Here is a 12,417-nt window from a genome sequence, read left to right as displayed (position 1 = left end):
TCAGGGTGTCTAAAAATGTTTGCTACTTGCAAAATTGAAATTCGCTCATTTATTTTACAGGGTGACACAATAATTTATTATGCTACTTCTCATCAACCGTGTGTCAAATGAAGATGACTGGTGGAGCCCATTTGTAGCTTCATCGTATCACTATATTGTGTCCAACTTGTCACTCTATGTAAAAAGTGGCCAACATATTGTATTATGCCTGCTCTATCAATTTGCATGTGAAATATTTTTCACAGTATTCATGTGATACAACCTGTAGCCAGTCGACATGAGTCCCCGATTGAGGAATAGTGCATGCGTGCAGAAAGGGGTGTTACCCATTAGTGGCTCTTATTTCTGACCAAGAATATAACAGCTCATATTAGCAAAGAGACAGCAACAAAACAAGTTTTAAGCATTTTTTAGCTCCTCTAATGGACCGTAAAAACACTGTAATTTTTGGCCATTATCTCAAATTGAACATGCCATACTATGGATGTGGCAAGATCAAAAGCAAGAGTGCAGTCCTTCAACAAAGACCCCTTTAGCTCAGTTTCCTATTACGGGTAATTGATGCAAGACGAAGTAACAAGAAAGGAAAAATGCCATTTGGTCTGAAAACCTTTTAGGAAAGAAGGTAACTACTTCACACAGGTTTCAAAATACATTTCCAAGTGTGTTTTCTGAGCTAAAATTCCACTGCATTACTGAGCTGAGCTGCTCAATTACTTCAGGATGAACTCAGGTGTAACACAGACAGAGTGTACCTCTTATGGCTTTTGTGCTTTTTTGTGATTATTTGCTTTTTTTAGACATGACGATATTATGAACTGCAGTTACATTAGTTCTAGTCGAGGTTATCTTCCCCCAACAGTTTGTGAGATGCATGAACTGGGTACATGTGAATTCGAAACATGTGTGTGTGTGTGTGTGTGTGTGTGTGTGTGTGTGTGTGTGTGTGTGTGTGTGTGTGTGTGTGTGTGTGTGTGTGTGTGACAGGGAAAGAGAGTGGGATAGAGATCAGGAGAAATAACTTGAATGGAAAGTAAGGTCTGGTGGGAATCAGTGCTAAGTAGGGTAGCATATACTTTATAAAAATGAGCTGGTTAGCCTCGCTAACTTCATCTTAAATGGCTACATAATTAATATGTGTGCTTCTTGAGCAAAGAAAATACTGTAAATAACATGAATGAAAAGTTAAGTCTGGTGAAAATCTGTGCAAAGATTAGCTAAGTACAGTAGCCGTCATCAAGCTTAGCTTAGCATAAAGACTGGAAGCAGGGGGAGCTCTTTTTGACTCTTTTCGAACCTCTGAGGCTCACTAATTAACACTAATAAAGAATAAAAAAAAACAGAACAATGTGTTAATGAGCATTAGAGGTGTTGGAGGAAGTGTTTTATTTTTATTTTGAAAGGAGCAAAGGTGGTTCCAACTGCTTTCAGCCTCCATGCTAAAAAAAACTAATCGCATCCTGGCTCCAACTCCATACCTAACACACAGACATTAGAGTGGTGTCATCTTCCCATCTTACTCTCTGCGAGGAGTAAGTAGGTGAAGAAGCATATTAATACTATAAGCCTAATTGCACTGCAGCTTAGCCTCTTACTCTATTTACGTGATCTTAAATATCTTTTCCTCGTCATCTTATCGCTACTTGCAATAGATGATTTGAGGGGAGATGAGGGGGCTGCCTTTCCACTTGTTAGCAAAATGAACAGGATCAGGAATATGCAGAAAGCAGTCCAGACACAGACACCATCCTATCTGGACCCAGACCCATAACTGAGATTTATCACATTTCCCCTCTGTTCAAAATTTAACAAATTCTTGGACATCAATCTACGAAAGGTACCAAAAAGTGGATTGGAAATATATTGCCTGTTAAGGACTGAATAACTATAGCCCTGTGCCAAGTACAGTTTTTGAGTCCAAGAGTCCATTTTATTAATCATTTTTGCTGTGCAGTTTTATTCATGTTTTATTTATTTATTTAGAATATTTGAACATTTCTTTACATTCCAATTCCAATGTCTGAATGTCCTTGAGAATTAAAAGTGTATTGCTCTATACTTGAGTTATCACACTATTATATTATCATATCAGTGGCATGAAATGGTTGTAAAATTTAGATAACATTTTAAATAATGTAATATCATTTATCTGAATTATTTCTGAGATGACATATAGTACAAGAAAAGTAGTTATCTTGAAAGACCCAAGTGCAACCTTCCCATATGATTGTGATATTTTGTGGGAACATTCACAATTCTGAGCCCAGACAGCCGATCAAGTCATATCAAACTGTGAGACTTCTTGGCTTCATCTCTAGCTTTCTGCACAGAAAGCGTTTAGTTCTGTTGGGTTAACCATTCCTGCTGTATGAAACTCTTCATTACATCTTGTTATGGTTTGGTTGACTGAGCCACAGCATCTCTGTATTACACAGAGTAAATTCTGGTGTTCGAAAGGGATCAAACCTGCGAGCCTCCAGTCATGCAGCTAATCTCTAATCACCCTGTCGCCCTACCATATGCTCACTTCAGTATTTATATGTTTACTAACCACAATATAAGCTCCATGCTGGAATTATTCATACCGCTCGAGCTCATGGACACGTTTTCACTTGACATCTAATACTTAGAGATCAAAACAACTCGACTCATCACACCTCGTAATGTGCTTACGTGTTTTTCTATCAATGCTTCTGTGTACGTGTGCTTGCATGTTATTGTAAATCACGTGTGTGTGTATGTGTGCGTGTGTGAGACATGAGCACACCCTCCCTCTCTTCACTGCCCTTGATAAACTGTGAGGTTGCCATGGCGACCACTCCTCACAGGCGGGAGGATCAGTGGCCTTCTTTCTGGGATACATACAGAGCCCATAAGACCGCACATGAAGGATGGCTGTGTTGTCAGCTGCTGAATGTTTAAAGCTGCTTCACCGCTGCTCTTTCACAGCGCCATTTCTGTCGCTCAGTTATCAAGGATCTCTTGGCAGGGTCACAGCAGAGAAAAGAGGGATTGCGTTAGCTGCTCTGGCAGTTTTCACATTGCTGTCTTTATCCTTTGTATAAAGTTCATGAAACAAATCTTCAGTCAGAGATAAAGTGTTTGCTCTCCCTTCCTCTCTGACAGGCTTCTTTGTCTGATTCTTATACAAAAAGACAGATGTATGTATGTGAGGGAAGCTTCTAGATTTGCATCCACATGCTGTGCACTTTAAAGTATGATATAACATCCACGTTATTCCGTAACATGACACCCGTTTTGTTGTGTGTATCTGAATTTCTGGGTCAAACGGGTGGAACAGGAGAATAGCACTGATCTGTACAGGAAGACATAAAATTTTCACATGAAGTAAAAATAGAATGGAAGGCTCCACAAGTAAAAGGCTCCTTACGTCACTGGTAAGATCAACAGTGCCCCCTCCTGGCTGTTTGATCACATGTGTGAAAAACAACTGCATCTAAAGGTTAGGTTGTGTACGTGAGCAAAAATAGTGATTACGTCTGATCAGACAATCCTGACTCCCGCCAAAGTAATGGACATTTAGAGCTATGTGTTTTCCTGCTGATGCTCTCACACACAATTACAGTGCTGGAGGATCAAAAGATTATGTATTGCCCTTCGAGTTAATGTTCATCCAATCAGCCTCGAATTTCACTCCCGTGAAAGCATGTTTCACAGCATGCCACCATTAAAAAAGCAGCCAACCTCTTCATCAGTCATTAATTACTCAAATGAACATTTGGAAGACAATAGAATAGTCACCTGATGTGTGTGTAAACGTTACATGTACTCAATACTTTTCATCCTCCATTTCCCCCCACATTTCTTGTCTGTGTCTCAGCCCTGTCTATGCAATACAGGCAAAAAAATGTAACACCTCAGGGATACTGTAGTCAGTGATTTTAACATTTCCTTTATTCTTTTTTTGCTACGCCAGAGACTTCCTGAGTCTGCAGTCAGTGCAGGATCTGAAGCCTGAGGCTCTTCTGAGAGACTGAAAAGAAGAAGAATATCAAAACTCTTGACAGGTCAAGAGTTTTGATATCGTTTTGTTTAGCTGAATAGAGTTATTGATGATGGCTATCTTATTTTAGTCTTTTTGGAAAAAAAAGTCACTATGCATCAATTATACATGCATAACTAACTGAGTTTGGCAGCAGTGGGAACAAGCAGTGACATATAACACTTAAAAAATGATATAGTGAACTTGTTGGTTAAAATAAGCCTATTTTCACTTTTAAAAGACACCAAAAATTACAAGCATTCATTTGGCGTCATGTTCTTTCAACTTAAAGTGAGTTCAGTGTTTACTCTCCTTTCAGCTCTGAATTGGTCTGTAAAAACTCTGGACAAAACAAAAAATCTAGGTTTTTAGCTGCTTAATGTTCCACCAGCTTGACGCATACTCTCTGTTTGCTGAGTTTTTAGAGCTTTTGTTTTTAATCGGAAACAGCTGCCTGTTGGAACTGGAAACAAGGTTGATGAGATCGATGTGTGTGTGAGTGAACCATACCAGTGTAGCTGCAGGCTGGAAATTAAAACACTGAGCTGAAAGATTAAAGTTGCAGAGATGAGGGGAAATGGAGAGTCAGGTGATAATTCTCTGTGTTCTCTACATGTGACCACTTTAACATACAGGTAGTTAGCAATAGGTATTTAGTAGATAGTTAACATTGGCAATTTATGCTGCAGCAAACCACGGATATGTTGCAACTTAACATTCTTTAGGTTCAATTTTCTATTCCATGTTGTGACAACGCTGTGCTTAGGTTTAGACACAGAAACCACTTGGTTTGGGTTAGGAAAAGATCATGTTTTGCCTTAAAATGCCTGTTATGGTCACCATAAATGCAGCTTGAGATGTCCCACAGCTGCATCAAAATCATCAGATTTCTGTCGCCACAAACACGGCTCTAAATCGTCCCGAGGTCTTGAAAATATCCAGTGGTTTTACACTTACAGATGTTAAAACACAGTCTTCAACTGTGGTCGCTGGCTTGGCAGCCTAGTTGACTCCCGATATTAAAAATCAGGACATAAACCTGTAATGTGACCATGATATGACAGATATGGTAAAAATGTCAATATGCTACCTATAATGGGTACAAATGTGAATGTTTTGCATTTTATCCTGGCAGCTAGGCTGCAACAATATGAGTTGCTTTTGTGTGCATGTCTGTGTAAGTGTATGTGAGCCAGGCTTCCAGCAATTTCAGTCGGTCAGTTGTTTTGATGCATCGAGCTGCCCACCTCACCCACGCTCCCTCAGGGGGAGCATACCCTTTATAGATCATTATTGTAAGGGTTTGGCTTTGGGTCAGCTTATTCTGATTGGTCGCAGGGCGCCTCAGTGCAACCAGGGGCCACTGGCAGGGTTTTTATGGATTAGTGATCTACTTTCTGGTTAGCTGAGAATAATCCTAGAAATATTAGAGACGCAAAAGCTGCCTCAGTAAGACCGCCTCGGTATTTGGTGCGTCTGGATGGGATTCAGAAGACATTCACACAGTAATACACACAGATGATTCAATTTTACAGCACAGGTTAAAACACAAACAGTCATAGAAACACTCTTACAGGGCAGAGGTGGCAAAAGTCCACATATTCTTTACCCAAGTAGTACAGACACTTCTGTAATAACAGACTCAACTTCTTTAGTCAAGTAAAAGTAATAGAGTACAGGCTCTGAAATTTACTCTGAACCTAATTTACTGAACCTAATGACGCAAAATAGAAATAATCGATAATTCCTTTTGAAAATGTAAGCAGCAGAAAGTACAGATATTTGTATGAAAATGTAGGGAGTAAAAGCAAAATACCTGAAAAATCAACCTAACAAAGTTTTTGTAACCCACCTCTGCTACAGAACGTATCTGATGATGTCTGTAGAGATTTTGATTTGGATGATTGTTCACTGACTCTAACAGCTCACCTCTGCTTGAACTTCTAACGGACATGATCTGACATGATCACAGACGTTGACGTTGGACAGAATCTGACAAGGAAGTCCAGTTTTCTCCATCTCTGATTGGCATTAACACTCATCACTTTATCAGCCGACTGTACGTGCTGTAAATACGAGAGGTTATTGCAGCATATGAGGAGTTTAATAATCCCTGCACACTACAAATAGCCTCAAATGCTATATTTTTCACTATGAAGAATTCAGTTCACTAGAATTGAGTTGCCCAATACTTATCACTTCCTTCGCCCACTGACAAACATCATCTTCCCTGGAAAGCTGCTCTGTTGTGGTCTATTTAACTCACTACTCAAAACAACAGACCTCTTGTCAATGCACCTTCTGTTGCCTCTCATTGGCAGAATGAGGACTATGAAAATGACAGCTCTCCTCAGAATCGACTGTATCTTCACAGCTCCAAACCCCAGCCCCCTCTAACTAATTAAATTTCTGAGACTCCATTATAACAGCAAAATAAACAAACAAAAAAAACAGTAAAAGAAAAAACAAAAATAAGATTCACAGCCCACACAAAAAAACAGATCCTGTGAAATTCGGCATGCATCAGACATTTCTAATTACTTTTGGGATAACCAAACATAGCGTATTATCTGATGGATCCACCAGCACATGATTTGAAATGCAACAATCTCACCACCATCCATCAGCATGTCAATATAAAAACCACTAATCCACTAATCTGTGCACTTTCTGTACCGCTTGTCCTGTTAAGGGTCGCACAGGGCTGGAGTGTATTCCAGCATGCAATTAAAAAAAACACTTCAAAAACACCGCAGCTGTTGCATCTCTGACAGCTTGTGGCAAACCACAAAGAAAAATCACTGATTTCACACAGGCTCTGTGGAACACTCCTAATTTTTTACTTAAGAGTAAACCGCTGAGCTTAATTAACAGGAAACAAAGAGACCCAAACAGAACAACTCTGTTCAAAAGTTGTTACAAAACTGCACAGTGTGCTCTCATTTCTCATACATGTTGTCAAAATAAAGATAAATAAAAACTCATCCAGGTTTCTGCACTACCGAGGAACAATTAGAGTTAGTGCATTTTAATTTCCAGTAAGTAATTTAGTGGTTTAGTACGTGCCAAGTAAAATATATGAATAAGCCTTTAATTTCTGTAGACATACTTTTTGCAAAATGGAAGCAAAAACAAAAACATTCCCATTAAATAATCACTGCTGGCTAACAAACAATCTTGAATTGAGCATGAGCATTATGGCTGAATATTCATTCAGGCTGCTAACATAGACTAGGAGCTCTTACAGCCTGTGGCATCATGAAAAATCTCACTTCAGCCATCTGACCTCAGTTGGCGCTTCTGTTTATACAAAAAGCCCCAAAGAGGCTGTCACCACCGCCGCTGCTGTGTGAAATAATAGCAATAACACAGCATGGTAATGACATATTTTCAGAATATTGACACAACAGCCAAAAATGTGTAATTATCAGGATGATAGACATCTTCTTAAGATGACAGTAGTGTTTCAAATAAAGGGTTGTGAGGGAATAAGGTCTCAAAACAATTTTTTTTTTACGATTTTTAATAACAATTGGCGAACATGGCAACAAGCTCATTTGGAGAGAGTGAAGGTGAAATTATTGGCTGGGTTGATGTGAGCCCAGTGGTGGTTTATAACAGCAGGCGTGATGTTAGATTCTGAGCCCTCTGGAGGTGTCGTGACGTGTCCGTGACAAGGTGTGTCCTCTTGTTAATGTCAGCGATAACGTCAGTCGCTCCCTCTCCATTTTCACCCTTCTTTCTGTGAGAGTTAAATTAGAAGGAGGGGGCAGTTTGTATCAGATCATGTGCGCTGGTGGAAAAGCAATCCAGTTTATGGCTCTTCCAAATTACCCGATTGATCATTCGCTAATGCTCTTCTTCACCTGACACCTTACCAGCTCCCCTTGATAACACGCAACCGGAATTAGCTAAGTTTTGACAGATATGACAGTGTCCCAGCTACAGCAAGTGCTTAAGTTAGATCGAAGATTCGCAAATCTTCTAAACCATAATTATCTTCATGGAAACATGAAGTAGGGTAGCTGAGGGGGCTGCAGCAAGAAAGAAAGAAAGAAAGAAAGAAAGAAAGAACTAACTTTATGTATAACATTTGCAGAATTTACAAGAAGGCCAAATAATTAAGAATTTTTCAGAGATTAGAAAGTTTCTCCTAACTCAACAACTGAGAGATTTTTAGAGGGAGTCTGGGGAATTCATCTCCCTTTTCATCGCCCTGCTGTCGTTGACTGCAGTTCACTGTGGCTGCTTTGGCCGATATAGTATGTTAGTGTTCATGTTTGCTGTCTACTATGATGCAAGACATTTCCAAATTGTTGAACATTCTAGTTAATAATTATTAGATATAATCATACATATAATTCCAGTGTCCCTGATGATCTTTTAAGCAATCCTTTAGATACTGCTGTTTCCTTAATAAGTGTGCAAACAGTCTTAACCTCTGATCACCAAGCCTAATGTTCCTTGACAATTCTCTGGTTTATAAATCAAGTGTATGACCTACATTGTGACAACAGTGACAAAAAGGCAGATCCATGATGCTCCTCTTCTCCATTAAACATTGGTATCAGACACAATGTTTTACACAAGGAAAAGAGACAACTTCATGTGTAACATTTGCCGAATTTACAAGAAGGGCCGAATCATAAAGAATTTCTCAGAAACAATGTTTCACAAAGTTTATAAAGTTCCTCCTAACTCAACAACTTACAAAACTGAAGGATTTCATAAGGGGGTCTGGGGAATTTCTCTCTCCCTCTGGCTGTTTTTAGTATGTTTCCTTTTCAGGTTTGTGGTCTGTTGTGATGCAGATTGTTTTGAAGTTATCCTGGCCATCCTGGAATGCCCTCTTGACCCACTGCAGGTGGTGGGAGAGAGCAGGATGATGGACAAGCTGTCATCGCTGCTGGTGAAGGAGTCCCACCCCCTGCAGGTCACTATCACAGCACTGGTCAGCTCCTTCAGCGACAGGATGATACACCCCAAGTGTGTGAAGGAGAGGTATCGCAGGTCCTTCCTTCCTGCTGCTGTTAGACTGTACAACCAGCACTGCTCCCAGTAGACCTCACATGTGCACTGTGCAATACAAAACTCTACACATATCCACACACTTTCTGGTTTGCACTAATTGGACAATTTTTAATACCCATACTTATTATTTATTGTTTGTAAATAACAATACCAAACTGTTTATACTTACACCGTTCATATTATAAATACTATGTCATATTGTATATACCAAGTTCAGTTCATATTGTAAATACTATGTATATACGAGTTAAATTCTATTTCTTATCTCTTATTATATTGTTTATTTTTTACTTTTTATTATTGTTTAAGTGTGATACTGTCCTTTGGCTGCTGTGACTAAGAAATTTCCCCATTTGCGGGACAAATAAAGGAATTCTGATTCTGAAACAAATTCAAAAACAGGAATGTTGCACAAAATTTCCTACAATGTCATTATATGGACTGACCTCTCAGCGTCCCCAACTGTGACTGACTTCCAACATCCCTGATTATCTTTTTACTGCATGAAAAAGCATCCTTTAGACACTGCTGTTGCCCTAATAAGCATGCAAAGAGTATCAATAGTGGTTTTAATTTCTAATTTTTATATTAGAATAAAATGTGTCCTCTCTTTGCAAGCCAAAGAGCTGTGGGAGCATTTGACCGTGCCAAGACATATGTTTGCCTATCCTCAAAATGTCAACATCCACTGCATAGCCCTCGCTGTGAACTGAACAAATACTGGCTTTAAGCACTGTGCCAGGCATATTTTAATGTCGGGTAAACACTGTCCTCTAGTGCTCACACACTCCAACACACACACATGCGTACCACAGGATTATGCTCCCTGATGTCAGTGCCAAAAATGTGGACTTTTCAAGGATAGTAGTTAGATTTTACAGCTTATTGTTTCATCATTTAAAAACACGCCAGACTTCAGGGAGATTTCCAGAAGTCATTTTTTCATAATAAAGGATGTTAATTCTTCTTAACATATGTTTTTTGTTCAAAATCCGCCCCCAATCATTTTCTATAATGAAGTGTCACTTGTTGAAGTGGTGAAACTCATCAGCAGCATTGACTCTTTGTGCCTCCAGCGATGCTCTATGCCCAAATCATGGAGTAATAGCTACGATTGGACCAAAATGTCTGTAGCCATGGTTTTATTATCAGCTACCCTCAGATGGCTGGTATAGTCTGCCTAATGAGGCAAGTCACCATCAGAGAGAGAGCAGCAATAAAAAGGAAGGGATGGCCAATCCCTCCTCCTCCAAATGACCTGATCAATCATTGACTAATGCTTCTCACCAGCTGATTTCACCTATCAACACAAGGTCAGAGTGTCCTGATCTCCTGGATGGCAGTGGGTGATGTGCATCTTGACGTAAGCACAACAGATTCGCAATCAGCCTGTCAACTGGCACTTGAAAGCCCGCAGGATATTAGAGATGTAAATGGAACATAATGGTGCCATTATAATTGTGCTCATCGTGTTCAGCCTTTGATGGCGATGCCTTTTCTTTGCAATTCAACACCATCTGGCTAAATCAGCGTAGGCAGGAGAAGCAGAGCCAGGAGTATTTAAGACAAGCGGTCTTTGGTTAGGACGCAATCATCTTCTTTGGCTGGTGACTCATCCCATTTGTTAGGACTAAAAGTTGAGATTTAGTTCAGGAAGCAACTACTGTTTGTTAAATCTTTCATCCATTCACAAAGGGGCACTAGGGACAGACAGAGCATTGGCCTGGCTGATTATGGGGGGCAATGTTCAGCATTTTTCAGATTATCTGTATTTTTGTGGGTTTTTTTGTGTCGATTGCCAATAAAATCCTAACCCTTTCTCTGTCTGTAGTCACCACAGTGTCATATCACTCAGTGTCTGGACCATGACACTGTCTGATTGGTTACACATAGTGTTATGAAAAGTACCCAAAAGTCATCTTTGAGTCAAAGTAAAGATATTGTGTTAAAATATGACTTTGGTATAACTGAAAGTCTTACAGTATCTGATCTGATATGGCATGCACTTAAGTATCAAAAGTACAAGTAAGGTAAATTAAAGCTACCTTTACATGTATGTATAAACTGTATTTAGTGGTGACTTGTTTATTATATTATATGATCAATCAATCAATTATATGATCTGATATTCATCATTTTTCTATAAATTAGATTGAGGATAAAATAAATCAATTTAACAATATATTGCTTGGGCTCTGATGCGGTATGCAATCTGGAAAGTAACTAGTAACTAAAGTTATCAAATAAATGTAGTGGAGTAAAAAGTACAACATTTGCCTCCAAATGTAGTGAAGTGGAAGTATAGAGTAGCATGAGATTGAAAGCTCAAGTAAAGTACAAGTACCTCAAAGTTGTACTTAAGTACAGTACTTGAGTAAATGTACTTTACTTTACTTAACATTCCATCACTGGTTACATGGCACAATCAATAGCCTATCAACACTGGATAATCTGAATCTGCAAAGTACCAAGTAGATGAAGTTATCAAATAAATGTAGAGGAGTGGAAGTATAAACTCACAGAAAATGGAAATACTCGAGTAAAGTAAATCAAGATTGTACTTAATTACAATACTTGAGTAAACTGTTGTTACATTCTATTACTGGTTATCAAATTTTTTTTGACACTAAGATTTTTTTTTGTAGTGCAAGTGTACATCAGTTCTATATATCAGTAATTGATCTCCTTGATTACTAATTATCAGTAATGGCATCAGCCCTGAAAACCCACATCAATCAATCCCTCAGTGAAACCTCTATTTCGAAATCTCTGAATGTTTAATAATGCAGTCCATGTTTTACCGAAAGGCACAGAGAGCTTTGTGTGAACTTTAAGGTTATGCACGGTGACATTGTGTACTGACATCTGCAAACAGTTCTGTTGGGTCAGTTGACTAAACAAACACAGCAGGTCACACAGACCTTGTAAACATCCGTCTCTTTCAGAAAGCCTCCAAAAAGGGCCATTCATGATCCAGCTTAGTGAATCCAAAACTCACCCACAACATTCAGTATTTTGACAACGAAATGGGGTACAACGGGACACGTTGACAAAGATGATTTATTCGCCAAATTGGCTGTTAGAGTAGAAAAATTTGCCAATCATTTTTCATTTTTTTTGCAGTTTCCACTCCATTTCCCACATATTGTATGAAAATTAGATTTGGCAAATTTATTGTTATGTAAATAGCTTTCTTCTTTTTTTTGTTTTTAAAAAAGAAAAAGCGAAGAAAAAGTTTGCACCAGAGAAGATTTTGTGGCATGATCTGCATCAGGTTTTTTTCCAGGGATTTCCAGGGATTTCATCAGTGCTGCTGATCATTGTCTAACTACACGATATTGTGTGATTTTTAATAATGAGCTCAGATTATACCTCAGTTATTG

The sequence above is a fragment of the Pagrus major genome, chromosome 11 (genome assembly GCF_040436345.1).
Source record: "Pagrus major chromosome 11, Pma_NU_1.0".
Classification (NCBI taxonomy): domain Eukaryota; kingdom Metazoa; phylum Chordata; class Actinopteri; order Spariformes; family Sparidae; genus Pagrus; species Pagrus major.
This window is presented reverse-complemented; position numbering follows the sequence as displayed.